A 16,549-nucleotide genomic window follows, 5' to 3' on the forward strand; every position below is an offset into this window, starting at 1 on the left:
ATTATTCTTAACATTTCACATTGATATGTCATGTTTATCACAATTAATAAATAACAGTACATTGTTATTAACTTAATTCCATATTTTATTCAAATTTCTTCGACTTTTACCTATTGGCTTTTTCTATTTTACATCCCATCCAAGATACCATATTGCATTTAGTCATCACTGAATGTTTTAGGCTTCTCTTGACTATGACAGTTTTCAGACTGCTTATTTTTTATGACATTGACAGTTTTTAGGAATACTGGACAAGTATTTTTTTTATAATGCTTATCACTTGAAGTTTGTTTGATATTTTCTCTCATGGTTAGTGTGGGGACAGGATAATAGCCCTAAAATATTCATGTGCTAACTCTTGGAACCTTCAAAGATACCCTCATATGGCAAAAGTAAATTTGCAGTAGCAATTAATAATTTTGAGATGGGGAGATTTTCCTGGCTTATTCAGGTGGGCCCTAAACGTAATCACAAGTGCCCCTATTAGAGGGAAGCAGATATTTATTTGACTACAGAAGGGAAGGCATTGTGACAACAGGAAGAGACACTTGACTACCAGAACTGCAAAAGAATATGTCTCTTGTTTTTAGCCACTATGTGTGTGCTAATTTGTTACAGTACCAAAAGAGAATCAATATGTTTAGACTGTGGTTACTCTTGGTAGGAAGACTTTAAAGTGCCACTTTTATCACAGAATATCAAGGAACTATACCAACAATATGATTTATTATTATTGATGTTAATCTTGATCACCTGGCTGAGGTAGGTTTTGTCATGGTTTTTCACTGTAAAGGTACTCTTTTAACCCTCTTTCCATAGTGAATTATTTGGAAGGAAGTCACTATCTACAACTTACATTTGAGTTAGCAACTGTTCTATCTTCCTTAGGGGATAGTATCTATGTAAATCATGTGGAATTCTTCTACAGGGAAGATTTGTCTTTTCTCTACCATTTATTTATCTAATCTTTTAATTTTATCAGCTTGAGCTTGTTGCTATTTTATATTTTGGGTCATAATTCAACACTAATCTATTCTGTTCCTCAAATTGATACAGCTTTGGCCATTGGGAGCCCTTTCAGATGGCAACTCTATCTGTTTGATATGCCCTTATCATTTTAAAATTTTCCCTTTTTTCTGAGTAATTTCTTCCCTCCTTTCCATCACTACAAGATGCTCTGGCTGATGCTATATATTTCCTGCCTGGGTCCTAGTGTCAGAAATTTCCTCAAAGGGCACTGGAGAAGTTTTACATTCCTTAGTGTAACCATCTGTAACCATAGTAAGCTAAACATGGGTTACACAGATGTCCCTGACTCTAGTCCATATCATATATATCATTCTAGCCTACTCCCTTGCTTATCTGTACTCTCTCATTCCAACTGTAACAAACCTGGCTCCCACCATCCACCATCCATTTGCTTAATTGTTAAATTTCAGTATACATATTTAGTGGTATAAGAATTTTTAACCCATACCCCTGTGGGAAAAATATTACAAGCTGAAGTACAATGCTTGAACATTTCCTTTTACGTTTAGTCTTACTGACTTCAATTATTTCCAAAATTATTTAGGTCAGCACTTTATCTTCCCACTCACTTCAGTGAATTAAGTTTCATACATTTGTTAAAAACTCAGATTATATTGTCACATTTTACATTTAATCCTGGAATCTCCTAACCACTATTTTTTTAAAAAATTTACGTATGTAAAGATTCACACTTTTTGTGGTAATGCTCAATGAGCTTTGACAAATGCAGTAGTGTCATGTATTCACCATTACTATATTTTACAGAATAGTTTTGAACCCCAAAATTCTGTTGCGCTTCATTCATTAAAATCCTGCCACCCCAATCCATGGCAATTGCTGGCTTTTTAATGTCTCTATGACTTCACCTTTTCCTAAATGTCATGTAATTGAAATCAGACAGCATGTAGTGATTTCCAACTGGTTTCTTTTATTTAGAAATATGCAATTAAAATCCATCCATGTCCTTTCATGCCTTCCTCACTCATTACTTTTATTGCTGAATAATATTTCATTGTATGGATGTACTAATGTTTGTTTGTCCATTTGCCTGAGGAAGTGCATCTTGATTATGTCAACTATAAATATATATGTATATAAGAGAATCTTGATTACTTCAATTATACATATATATGTATACAAACAAAATATTGTACACATTGTATATAAAAAAGTGTATACATACAAAATATGCATAAAACAAATTATATATATATAATAGTTAAGTTGATGTCTGCGTGTGCATAAGCTTTCAGATCAGGTAGATAAATAACTCACAGTGTGATTAGTAGATTGTATAAGGTTATATTTAGTTTTTTAAGAAACTGACAAACTATCTTCTAGTCAGGCAGTACCATTTTCCCTTCACACTAGCAATAAGTGAGTTCTCATTGCTCTGAATCCTCATGGTGGAATTGGTATTTTCAGTTATATAGATGATATCCATTCTGATAGGTATGTAGTTCTACCTCCTTTTTGTTTAAATTTATAGCTCCCTAATGACAAAATATGTTGAGCTTTTTTAAGAAATTTATTTTATTTCAATAGTTTCTGGGAAACAGGTGTTTTTTGGTTACATGGATAAGTTCTTTAGTGGTGATTTGTGAGATTTTGGTGCACCCATAACCCAAGTGTACATGCTACCCTATGTGTAGCCTTTTATCCCTTATCCCCCTCTCATCCTTCCCAACGAGTCCCTAAAGTCCATTGTATCATTTTTATGCCTTCGCATCCTCATAGCTTAGCTCCTACTTATAAGTGAGAGCATACTATATTTGGTTTTCCATTCCTGAGTTACTTCACTTATAATAATGGTCTCCAACTCTATCCAAGTTGCTGCAAAAGCCATTATTTCATTCCTTTTTATGGCCGAGTAGTTTTCCATGGTGTATATATATCATATTTTCTTTATCCACTCATTGGTTGATGGGCATTTAGGTTCATCCCATAATTTTTCAATTGCAAAATGTCCTGCTATAAACAACGGTGTGTGTAAGTGTCTTTTTCATATAATGATTTCTTTTCCTTTGGGTAGATACCCAGTAGTGCGATAGCTGGAATGAGTGGCAGTTCAACTTTCAGTTATTTAAGGAATCTCCATACTGTTTTCCATAGTAGTTGTACTAGTTTCCATTCCCACCAGAAGTACAAAAGTGTTACCTTTCCACCACATCCACACCAACATCTATTCTTTTTTTGTTTTTCAATTGTGGCCATTCTTGTGGGAGTAAGGTGGTACTACATTGTTGTTTTAACTTGCATTCCCTGATAATTATTGATGTTGAGCATTTTCTCATATGTACATTTGCCATTTGTGTATCTTCTTTTGAGAATTGTCTATTTATGTCCCTTGCCCACTTTTTGATGGTATTATTAAGGGTTTTTTTTTTTTTTTTTGATAATTTGTTTGAGTTCCTTGCAGATTCTGGATATTAGTCCTTTGTTGGATGCATACTTTGCAAATATTTTCTCCCACTCTATGGGTTGTCTGTCTACTCTGCTAATTATTTCCTTTGCTGTTCAGAAGTTTCTTAGTTTATTTATGTACCATTTATTTTTGTTGTTGTTGTTGCATTTGCTTTTGTGTTCTTGGTCATGAATTATTTGCCTAAGCCAATGTCTAGAAGAGTTTTTCTGATGTCATCTTTTAAATTTTTTATGGTTTCAGGTTTTAGATTTAAGTCTTTGATCTCTCTCAAGTTGATTTTTGTATAAGGTGGGAGAAGAGGATCTGGTTTCATTCTTCTACGTGTGGCTTGCCAATTATTCCAGCACCCTATTTGTTGAATAGGATGTTGTTTCCCCAATCTACACTTTTGTTTACTTTGTCTAAGATAAGTTGGCCATAACTATGTGGCTTCATTTTTGGATTATCTATTCTATTTCATTGGTCTATGTCCCTATCTTTATACCAGTACCATGCTGCTTTGGTAACTATAGCCTTGTATGATAGTTCAAAGTCAGGTAATGTGATGACTCCACATTTGTTCTTTTGTTTAATATTGCTTTGGCTATGCAAGCTGTTTTTTATTTTCATGTGAATTTTAGAATTGCTTTTTCTAGTTCTGTGAAGAATGATTGTTTTTCCATGCTTATTTGCCATCTTTATATCTTCTTTGGCGTTCAGAATTGTTGCAATTATCAGTTGGGTTGCTTGTTTTCTTATTGTTGAGTTTTAAGATTTCTTTATATGTTTTGGATACCAGTCCTTTATCAGAAATATATTTTGCAAATATTTTTATCCAGTCTGTGGCTTGTTTCTTTATATCTTAGTTATACAAATTTCTAGAGTATATGTGATATTTCGATACCTGTTTAGAATATGGAATGATCGATTGAGCGTAATTGGGATATCCATCACCTCAAGCACTTTTTTGTGTAGGGAACATTAAAAATCTTCTCTTCCAGCTATTTTGTAATATGCAATAAATTACGATTAATTCTAGTTTACTTACTGTACTATTAATACTAGAACTTACATCTTTCATTTAACTTTTAATTCTATTAACAGTGTCTTTCATAAGGGATAATTTTTTTATTTTAGTGAAGATTAACTTTTTAACTTATTTATTTATTTGTTTATTTATTTATTTATTTATTTATTATTTGGAGATGAAATCTCGCTCTGTCACCCAGGCTGGAGTGCAGTGGCACAGTCTTGGCTCACTGCAAGCTCCGCCTCACAGGTTCATACCATTCTCCTGTCTCAGCCTCCTGAGTAGCTGGGACTGCAGGTGCCCGCCATCATGCCCGGCTAATTTTTTGTATTTTTAGTAGAGACGGGGTTTCACGTTGTTATCCAGGATGATCTCGATCTCCTGACCTCGTGATCCACCCGCCTCGGCCTCCCAAAGTGCTGGGATTACAGGCGTGAGCCACAGCACCTGGCCAAAGATTAACATTTTTTAAACTCATGGATCATGCTTCTGGTATTGTGTCTAAAAACACCATGTCAAATCAAAGGTCAATAGATTCTCACCTATGTTTTATTCTAGAAGTTTTATGATTTTGTATTTTAATTTAGAATTATATTTTGAGTTAATTTCATGAAAGTTATAAGGCCTCAGTCTAGGTTCAATTTTTGTTTGTTTCATGTGTGTGTGTTTTTTTTCTTTTCTTTTTTCTTTTTTTGCTTATTTTTTTGAAAAACTATCAGTTCTCCATTGAATTGCTCTTGCTCTTTTGTCAAAATAAGGTGGTTATATACGTGTACTCCTATGTCTGGGTTCTTTATTCGATTCCATTAATTTATGTGACTAGCCTTTTATTAATAAAAAACTGTCTTGATTACATTGCTTTTATATTAAGTCCTGATATACAGTAGTATATCTTCCAATTTTTGATGTTATTATAGCATTTTATTTGAAAAATAACCAAAATTTCAAGAGTAAAATATGATTAGGCAGATTATACCATTCTCTGTAAGAACATCAGTTCTTAGTATGACAGATTTATATTTCCCGTGATGGTAACAGAAATGGCCTTATACTCTACAGATGAAGCAGTAACAGGTTGAGGATGGTAGTTTATGCATTTGTTCTGGATATGTTAAATTTGAAGTGCACAAGGGGAGATAGGCCAATGTGCAGTAGGAGTTACAGTTTTAAAGCTCCAGAAAAAGATGTGATTAAGAAAAAGTTGAATAAGTTATATTTTCATGAAAATTCCAAAGTGCTACCTTTATGTTTTTGTTATTTAATGTGTAGGTGGCAGACTTCAAGACAGAGGTGACAACAAAGTCAACAATGAACAGACTTTTATCAAGTGATGATGGCGAAGTAGGCCAAACACAGAGAACTATGCATGCAGTGAAAAATAGAGAAACAATAGGGATGAAAATGGACAAAGTGATAAAAGCACTGGATAAGTTTCCTGAAGAATGTTTCTAAATGTTAACTAAAATGAATGTGACCATGATCATGAAGTGATGGTTCGGAGAAATAATAAATGCAAACATATATCCAACTATGCAGGCAAGTATTTCTTATTGTGGTAAGAACACTAAACATAAAATTTATGCTCTTAACAAATTATTCATTGCACAATACAGTATAGTTAGGTATAGGCAGTATGTGGCACAGGAGATCCCTAGAACTTATTAGTTTTGCGTAATTGAAACTTTATACCCATTGAACAACTTTCCATTTCCCTTTCTCAACAGAACTGGCAACCAAATTTTTCTCTCTGCTTCCATAAATTTGACCCTTTTAAATACCTCATGTAAGTGGAAATCATGCAATATTTGTCCATTTGTGACTGGCCTATTTCTTTGGTATAATTTTTTCAAGGTTTATTCCCCCTGTTGCATATGACAATGTTTCCTTTATTTAATGTGGAATAACATTCCATTGTAGTTGTTGCAGTCTGTTGCCTGTTGTGACAACAGAATACCTGTGAATGGATAACTTATCTTCAAAGGTATTTATCACAATTAGAAGCTGGCATGACCAAAAGCATGGCACAAGCACTTGATGATGGCCTTCTGCAGCATCATAACATGGTGAAAGGCATGACATTGGGAGAAGGCAAGAGTATGCCAGTTCAGGTGTCTCTCCCACTTCTTAAAAAGCCAACAGCCCCATCATGGGGGCCCCACACCGAGGACCTTATCTAATCATAATTAACTCTCAAAGGCCCCACCTCTACTCAACATGTTAAATTGGGGATTGAGCTTATAATACATGAAATTTAGGGATACATTCAGACCATAGCAGTACATATGTACCATATTTTCTTTATTCATTCATCTATCAATTGATATATAGATTGTTTGGATATTTAAACTATTATGGATAATGCTGCAATGAAGATGGAAGTTGAGCACTCTTCAATATCCTGATTTTAATTATTTTTACCAGTATTGAAGTGACTGAAACATACAGTCGTTTTATTTTAGTGTCTTGAGTTACCTCCACAATGTTTTCCTAGCAGTTTTTTCATTTTACATTCCCACCAACAGTGCACAAGTGTTCCAGTTTATTAACACATTATTTTCTGGTTTTGTTTTGGTTGTATTGTTATTTAATCATGGCCATTCTAACAAGTGAGAGGTGATACCTCATTGTGGTTTTGGTTTGTATTTCCATGATAGTTATTAATGTTAACCGTCTTTTCATATATATGTTGGCCATTTGTACATCTTCATTGGAGAAATGTATATTTAAGTTATTTATTCGTGTTTTAATCATGTCATTAGGTTTTAACTACTTAGTTGTAGGGGCTTCAAAAATATTTTGAATATTAAAACCTTACTATATATATAATTTACAAATATTTTATTGCTTTTCATAGGTTGCTATTTCACTCTGTTGATTTTATTCTTTGTGGCATAGAAGCTTTTTAAATTGATATAGTCCCACTTGTCTATGTTTGTTGTTGTTGTTGCTTGTATTTTTGGTGTCATGGTTGAGAAATCATTGCCAAGACCAATGTCACAAAGATCTTCTCTTATGTTTTCTCTAGGAATTTTACAGTTTCAGGACTTATGTTCAATTCTTTAATACATTCTGGATTGATTTTTATGTATGGAGTAAGATAATGGTTCAATTTCATTCTTTTCTATGTGGATATCCAGCTATCTCAGCAATATTTGAAGAGACTATACTTTCTCTATTTTGTGTTCTTGTCAGCATTGTCAAAGGTCAGTTAATCCTATGTGAGTGGGTTTATTTCTGGGATTTCTGTTCTGTTCCATTATTCCATATGTGTCTTTGTGTCAGTGAAATATTGCTATCATTATCATAGCTTTGTAATATATTTGACATCAAAGCATGCTGCCTCTGGCTTTGTTCCTCATATCCTAATTTCTTTGGCTGTTTGGAATGTTTGTAGTTCCATATGAATTTTGGGCTTCATTTTTCTGTTTCTGTAAAATAAAATCTACTGGGATCTGGTAGGGATTACACTGAATCTAGAGGTCACTTGGGGTGTATGGACATCTTAATAATACTAACTCTTCCAACCCATGTACACGAATATCTTTAAATTTACTTGTTCATTCTTTAATTCCTTTGAGCAATGTTTTGTAATTTCATTTTACAAGTGTTTACATTTTACAAATTTATGTTTTACATTGTACAAATTTATTCCTAATTATGTTTCATGCTATTGTAAATGTAACTGTTATCTTAATTTACTTTTCAGATAGTTCACTGTTAGCATGTAGAAATACAACTGATTTTTGTATGTTGATATATTATCCTGCAATGTGCTGAATTTGTTTATTAGTTCTAAAGATTTTTTTGTGGAGTATTTAGGGTTTTATACATTTAAGACCATGTACTCTGTGAAAATGGACAATTTAACTGCTACCTTTCCATTTTGCATGCCTTTTATTTTATTTTCTTGCCTATTTATTCTGGCTACAACTTCCAGTATGATATTCAATAGAAGTGGTGTGAATTTGTGTCTTTTCTTTGTTCCTGATCTTAGACAAAAAAAAAAAAAAAAAATAGTTTTTGAATACTATGTGTGTTGTTAGATGTAAGATTATAGGTTGTGGAAATTTTTTTCTATAGTTTGTTGAGAGATTTTTGTAATGACAAGGTTATTGAATTTTATCACATGCTTTTTCTGTATCTATGGAGATGATCCTGTGATATTTTTATCTTTACTTTTGTTAATGTGATGTATCACATTAATTGACTTAGATATTTTTTGAAACATCATTTTTTCCCAGAATTAAATCACACTTTGTTTGATCTATGATCTTTTCAACGGGCTATTTAATTGGGAGTACTAGTATTTTGTCAAGGATTTTCACATCTATGTACATCAAGAATATTGGCCCTGTAATTTTTTTCTCATATTTATGTGTTTGGCTTTGGTCTCAGAGTAATTCTGGCCTTATAAAATGAGGTTGGAAGTGCTCTTTTTGCTTCATTTGTTTTTGGAAGAGTTTAAGATGAATTGTGTTAATTCCTCTTTCAATGTTTGGTAGAATTCACCAGTGAAGCCATCTAGTCCTGGACTCTTTTTGTTGTCAGGGGGTTTCTGATTGATAACTGAAAATGTTATCTGTTATTGATTTGTTCATATTTTTCATTTATTCATGATTAAGTTTTGGTAATATGTATGTTTATAGGAATTTATTGATTTTGTCTAGCTTATGCAGTTTGTTGGCATAGAGTTTATAGTAGTCTCTTGTGGTCATTTTTCATCTGATTTCATTTATTTGATTCTTTTTTCTTAGTATGCCTAGCTAAGTGTTTATCAATTTTGTTTATTTTTTCAAAAAAACTTTTCGTTTTGTTGAAAATGGAGGATGGAGGGATGGGACAGTTAAAAACTACCTATTTGGTACTGTGCTGACTACCTTGGTGATGGAATCGTACTCCAAACCTCAGCATCCTGCAATATTCCCATGTAACATATTTGTACATGTGTGCCTTGTATCTAAATGAAAAATTGAAATTAAAACAATTCCATTCAAACTTTTAAGAATATGTTTTAGAGTATACTGAAGTCTCCTGTATCCATTAGGAAAATAATATGACTAATTATTTTGCAATGATTATAATTCAAACAGATATGCCTTGATTCCTTGTCATCTTTTGCTCTCACCAAAACGTAAGCCCCTTCAATCACCTATACTTTTTGCTGTTTCTTCTCCCCTCACCCTAATGCCCACTGATTCTCTCCATTCCAAAATATTTCACACTGTCTTGTGGTGCCTCATTCCTCGGTTAAAAATGCAAATAATCATTAACTAATCACTGAACATGGTCTCCAACTGTTCTCTTAAATAAAGCTTGGCAGTCCCTTGCAGATACAACTGTCCCAGAACTCTTTCTGGTGGTGGTTGCTCATTCTCCCTAATTCCACAAACACCATGATCACAAGGTGTTTTTGGTCATATTTTTTCTCAATGCTTCATTTGAATATAAGTCCATCTCCATGTTTAAAAACTCCTCTTTCTTTGAAGTTTCTGTCATTTGGTAAGCTGTACTCTTGCTTAATTGTTCATATTTAGCAACAACTTTGCCCCTTATCTTCAATCATTGAAGACTGTGGTAGCTAGCTCAGTCCTACTGCCCGGCCAACATCAATGGTGACTTCATTATTTATGTGGAAAGTAATTTTAATACCTCATAATCTTGGTTCTTGGACCTCCTCAACTTCAGTGATTTTCATTTACCACTCACATGGTTATAGAATACAACTTGGCTTTTCAACCTTTGTTTTTAAGCTATATGTCATTATCTCTTGTCTGTCATTGCCTTCTTATACTTGCCTCCTTTCTATCCAGTATAGACTACTAAAAGCATAACTGCTATCATACCCTTACCAATACTTTCAAATTTCCAGCCACTTTATTCTAAGTCTCTGGCAAAAATAAAAACCCAGATAAATGCACTGTCTGTCTTTTTTTTATTATAATATCCACACTAATGAACACCACTGGAAATTCTCAAATAAGATTTAGTCTTGGTCTTTAACCACAACTGGCCCTGTGAACTGGCTTGCAAACTTGCTTCCTTAGCTTAGCTGTAATATCCTTTACTTCAGACCTCTGATATTGTTGGGTGTTAACTTACAATCCATTCATCATTTCTCATTTATATAAATACACAGTCCCAAAAATAGATACTACTGTAACTGGTCACATTTGAGGTCATTAACTGGGCCATTTTCTTTTTTTGTGTGAAAAACTTTTATTCTGAGAATCTAAAATCTGGACAAAGAGTATTGGACTTCAGAAAAAGCCTACACAAAATTGTCTCATTTTTTCCCTAATACATTGTTAATCTAAGAATAAAGAAGTGAAAAAAAACCTTTAAAAATAACATTGCTTCAATTTGTCTGCAGGTGCGTGATTTAAAATATCCCTGTTCTATTGAGGTACAGGCTGCAAACTTTGGTAAAATTGGAAAAATTAACAAACCCTTTCAAAATAAATACAAAAACTAAAACAACACTGAACCTTAACGTTATATCTTTCTCAGTACATATACAGTAACTACAAAAAAAAAAAAAAAAGAATCATTTAGAAAATGTCGTTAAAAAAAAAAAAAAAACCTCTTGTAAATTCTCAATTGCCAAGTTAAAAAATTGAATTTAAATGATCTGTAAGACTCAAACTGTTCCCAAGCACCCACTCAGTATCAGGAAGAACTGAATGATTGCAGTTTCTAGAATTTGTTTGGCATTTTCAATAATTCAGTGCTCACAACAAGGAATGTTGTCTTTAGAGAGAAGGAGTGAACCAAAGGCACTTGAACTTGGCTTCCTGCGCTGGTATCCATCCGTGGCCACCTTCTTTGGACAGCATCAGACACATGCCTGTCCCCACGTGGAGCAGAGACCTGTTGAGGCCACTTCTGCATGGCCCCAACACTATGCTTGCAGGGGCAGAGGAGTTTTCAAGCGGATCTCAAACACCAAGCAGTCTGCTGGGGGATAGCTTTGAGGGAAAGGTTTGAACTGGGCCAAGATGTTTCCGCTTTTCCTTGCAACAATTTCAATAGACAGCTAGGCCACATCATGCCATGAGCCACCACGGAGACCCATCTCGTTGGACTTTAGATGATAAAATGCTGTCAGATAGATGCTTGCTCTGACCTTGGAGGCCAAACCCATGAACACAAAAGAAGGACTGTTCCCTCCCCCACTTCTTAGAGTTGGTGGCATCAACTTCTGAGAACCTGACATCAGAATAATGAACAGCCTCCACGCCACATAGTTTCTGATTCCATCTTTAAAAAATCTTATGTTGTGCACACGTATGTGTATTGCGGTACTATTCACAATAGCAAAAACTTGGAACCAACCCAAATGTCCATCAATGACAGACTGGACTAAGAAAATGTGGCACATATACACCATGGAATACTATGCAGCCATAAGAAAGGATGAGTTCATGTCCTTTGTAGGGACATAGATGCAGCTGGAAACCATCATTCTCAGCAAACTATCGCAAGAACAGAAAACCAAACACCACATGTTCTCACTCATAGGTGGGAATCGAACAATGAGAACATTTGGACACTGGAAGGGGAACGTCACACACCTGGGCCTGTTGTGGCTTGGGGGGAGGGGGGAGGGATAGCATTAGGAGATATACCTAATGTAAATGACGAGTTAATGGGTGCAGCACACCAACATGGCACATGTATAGGTATGTAACAAACCTGCATGTTGTGCACATGTACCCTAGAACTTAAAGTATAATAAAAAAGAAAAAGAAAAAAAAGAAATCAAAGCATAGTTTATAGAATAAAAATTGTCAAAAAAATCTTATGTTTTGTCAAGAAATTGCAGACTTTTATGTTTACAAAAAAAAAAAAAAATACTGAGAAGTCCAACTTTTAGCCAGAATACATAAATTCCTGAAAATGTGTGAAAATGTATAGATTGGAAAATTAAAAATAAAAAAGGAAAACAAACCTTTTTAGGGAAGGTAGGAAACACTACATGTTTAAGTTAAGCCCACTAAGAACAACATCAGGGCCGATGAAAGAGCCCTCCCACACGTTTTAAGCGAAACGCCTGTGGAGAAGTGCTTGGAGATCACCGGCCATTGCCGTAGCCAGGCAAGAGCTGGTTGAGGATGGTCTGCAGGGGCTGGTTCACCTGCATGGCATAGCTCCAGCCCAGGTCATAGCGACAGGCAGGGCAGCTGAGCACCTGTGCCCAGAAGGATCTATCCAGGCAGTCCTTGCATATCTTGCACTGGCACACTGTTGCAATGGGCCGGAACACCAGTTCCTGACAGCAGATACATTGGAGCGTCTCCTCCACTTTATTCAGGAACATCTGAAACGGGCTGCTGCTCGCTGGCCGGCCTTCGACCGAAGCTAGGACCTCATTTCACAGTTTGGCATTGCTCTTGTCCTCTCTGATGAGGCAGCTCTGCTGGGCCCTGAGGCTGTAGGGCTCCACTTTAGTTTTCTTGGATGTCTGGTGAGGAGACGCGGCCCTGCTCTGGCCACCTCCTGCCTACTTCTGCTTCCACTTTCCCTTGCTTGCCCTGGGGCCTGCGAAGCCCTCCTCCTGCTGCTCCTCCTCCTCCCTCTTGCTGTTCTTCTCCCGCTCTCGGTTGACCAGGGCTTCCAGGTGGCCTTCTGGATACTGCATAGTCAGCCCCAGCTTCTTGATCCATTCCTTCCCCTCCTTCGTCCAGGGGCCAGACTCGTCGTCGTCCCTCTGCAGGAGGTAGCGCCACGGGAGAAACCTGGACTTCCCCTTCTCGGGCCACTACTTCACCACCTGCTAGATGCAGTCATAGCGGTTGCCCTTGGTGGGGGCGTACTTTCTGTTCTTACCACCCTTGATGCTGCACACCACCATAGCAGGCTTTCCCGACTGCCAGTCCTTGGCGTCAACCCCTTCTTGGTCATTAATGAGAGTAAAGCAGTTGAGAGCCAGAGCCTTGTTGGTGTTGGTGAGTTTCTGATCACAAGACTGTTCCGCGGTCCTCTTGTTGCAAGAAAGATCTCAACCATCACTACCCGTGTATCTGAAAAAATTCTCCTTGTCCCCATCGTCCTTGTTGCCCCTGTCCAGGACCAGGGAGTACGACCCGTAGTTGCTCTGGCCGTGAATGCCAGCCACGTGGGGCCGATGAACCCCAGACTAGCTGACCTGGACTCAGAACCGCCACATGGTGCCCACGGGGATCCCTGGGATGGATCCGTAGTGGTTGGACGGGGCGATGGTGCACTCTTTGGTGGGGCCCACACACGCAATGCCCTTGCCCCAGTCCCGCTTTGAGGACAACGTGGCTGAGGCCATCTACGCCTTCTTGCTCTCTCTCAGCCTCTCTTCCGCCAGCACCACCTTGCTGGTGTGGTTCCTGCACTTGGGCAGTACCTCTCCTCCTCGCTGGGAATGCTGCTGAGGGGCGGGCGCAGGCAGTAGATGTGGAAGGTCATGTCACATTCGTCACATATGAACTGCTTCTAGGGGTCTTGCTGGCCCCTGCACAGGTGGCAGGTGCAGACCCAGCAGAGTCTATTCACGTCATCCTTGCTGTGCTTGCAGGATGGGATATTCGTGGAGGTAAATGAGAGTATTGGGTTCCAACCCATGATTAAACTGGACATCTAACTAACATTGGAAACATAATTCTCATAGTTCATTTTGAGACAACACTTAGAGAGTTAGGTTTTAGAAACAAGATCAACTAACAATTCAGTCACATTTGTGATTGTTTCTTAGGCTACTCTAAAAACTTTGTGGACTGATGTTGTTTTATTCTAAGGAAAGATCCGGGGTATCGTGACTGAAGCATCATTTAATATAATCAACAAAGTACCCTCTATCTAACATGCACAGAAGCTACCATAGACCATAGACACTTTCCTGAGACTCCCTATTCTACCACTTTGTCCCTCATTCTCATAAAATAATATCACTTCTTATTTCACCAATTTAGAACTGGCTATATACTTTTCAGGACACAGTGAAAATTGGAAATGCATGTAAGGAGTGGGGAAATCAATCTCTCTTTCTCTTTTCACAGCCTGCAGCTCCCACCCAATGTGAATAGCGAACCCCCAAGGCATTGCAAGTTTCACACGATAAGATGTTTGGTACACGGAAAGGCAAGAGGCCTACCACTTGCTCATTGTGCCATAGCACTGCCAGACTATGGGAAGGATGACCTCTGTCTTGCCCTGTCCAAAAGTATTGTGACTATGAACTCAACTACAAATGTATCTATGATCCTATCCAGTCCTCTGCCAGGGTTGAAAGGCAATGCAGCCTGATCACTGTCTAAGGCAGATGATGACAGTGGTTGAAAGATATAGTCAGGAGGGAGGAGGACACCTGAAACCTATGGAAGCAGGGGCAGAAAGCTGGCAGCTTAGAACTCATCCTAGGGAGGTGGTAAGGTTGACAAGAGACCAGGCTACACTTGAGCTGAAATTTCAAGCTTAAAATGTAACATAAATTCAAAGATAAAATTGTTAAGAATTTCAATATAGCAACCTTAACCATGCTACTCAATTGGTTTCACCCTTGTGAAGCCAGGCCTGGACCAGGAACATAGACAACATCAGATTTAAGTTCCTTCAAATTTCACTTTTTCACTAATTTATCAAAACCCATATCATTCTTGCTTTCTTACCTTATATAACATGAAAAAATATCATATTCTAATGCATAAAGTCAATAGTTTTACCTCAGTTCTAAAGCCCATCTTTTCCTTCATTCTAATCAAACTTCCTCCATCAGTTATCCCATCTTTATCCCTTATATTTAATTTAATAACTTGACATTTTCCTATAGTTACTCCTTCTTCCTGTCCTTAAAAATCAAACATGTTGGCAGAGTTCGATATACTCACTCTCTGTACAGATAATCTTCCAGTCATTTATTATAACTAAAATGAAATGCAATCTAGCTTATTGCTAAAGTATTCCCCTGAATCTGCTTTCACTAAATCCCCAGTGACATTTTTGTTTCTAATGGTTTATCAAGCAGAGAAGAAAGGCAAGAGATAGACACATGCCAAAAACACGAGATAATAGGTATATAAAGGCATAGTACCATGAAAAAGCATGGCACTTCTGAAACAGTTCAAAATGGTTTCAGTGTTTGTTGCATTACACAATATGTCACTTTTGATCTTCTGCTAAGAGATTCCAAGAGAGAATTAATTACACAAGAGATTAATTCTGGAAAATATCTTTGAATAATTAAAAAATAAAGAGGGAGCAGGAATAGGTACGAAGAACCTTCAGTCTGCAATGCAGGACTGACATCTGTGAAGGAAAAGAGGGAAGAAGGAATTAGCGGGTTGAAAAAGATTCAGAGTACATTAAAGAAAGTCTTGGTCATGCCTAATGGGATTCCCTGAGCAAAGATTACTTGGTAGAGAAGTCCTGAATTGAGAAGAAATGGCCTGACTCTGGTACCTCCACTATGCTCACTTATTTGCTGGAGACTTTCCAGAGGGAAAATGGCCTTTGCAAAGCACCACAGCGGATCTGAATTTGTGGCAGTTTTTTGGTCAACCATTCTCTCTGCAGCAGGTTCTCTTGAAGGGAGAATCCGAATAGCACACTTCCATGGATGCCACAGTCCACCATCTGTACTTTACTGCACAGATGCACTTCTCCATACAAATTTATATAGCAGCTCCCCCAAAGGTTTCTTGAACCTCTCTTCTTGGTGAGACAATTAGATGAGGGAAGTTAGTGGGACAAACTAGAACATCTGTCTCGGGGCTGTAACTGGTTTTCATCCTTTCCCTCCTCCACTACTCATTCTGAACTACCCTCATCCTTAACTCTCATCTCAACAGGTCTTGGGACTTCACTGATGGTGTGAATCAAAACTTCATGCCTGAAGATTCTAAGCCCCTAGTAATCACATCCCACTCAAGTAGGGATTGCTGCATGTGTCCATTCACAGTTATAGTGGGGCAAGGAAGTATCAAGAGAAACCCTAATAGATCATCTGGATTTCAGCTATAATTCTCCCTGCCTCCACTGTGTGAGAGTAGTCCTACTTCTTCACCCCTGCAATCAGGGTGAATTACCCCTGTTAAAAATAATAGCTTTCCTTCCACCCTGCT

At 37.1% G+C, this 16,549-nt stretch overlaps 1 pseudogene; it reads right to left on the reverse strand.

Moving 5' to 3' along the window:
- Window positions 1-12,534: 12,534 nt before the first annotated feature.
- Window positions 12,535-13,773, reverse strand: LOC126946798 (E3 ubiquitin-protein ligase UHRF1-like; annotated as a pseudogene).
- Window positions 13,774-16,549: the final 2,776 nt, after the last annotated feature.

Source organism: Macaca thibetana, chromosome X (genome assembly GCF_024542745.1).
Source record: "Macaca thibetana thibetana isolate TM-01 chromosome X, ASM2454274v1, whole genome shotgun sequence".
Lineage (NCBI taxonomy): Eukaryota > Metazoa > Chordata > Mammalia > Primates > Cercopithecidae > Macaca > Macaca thibetana.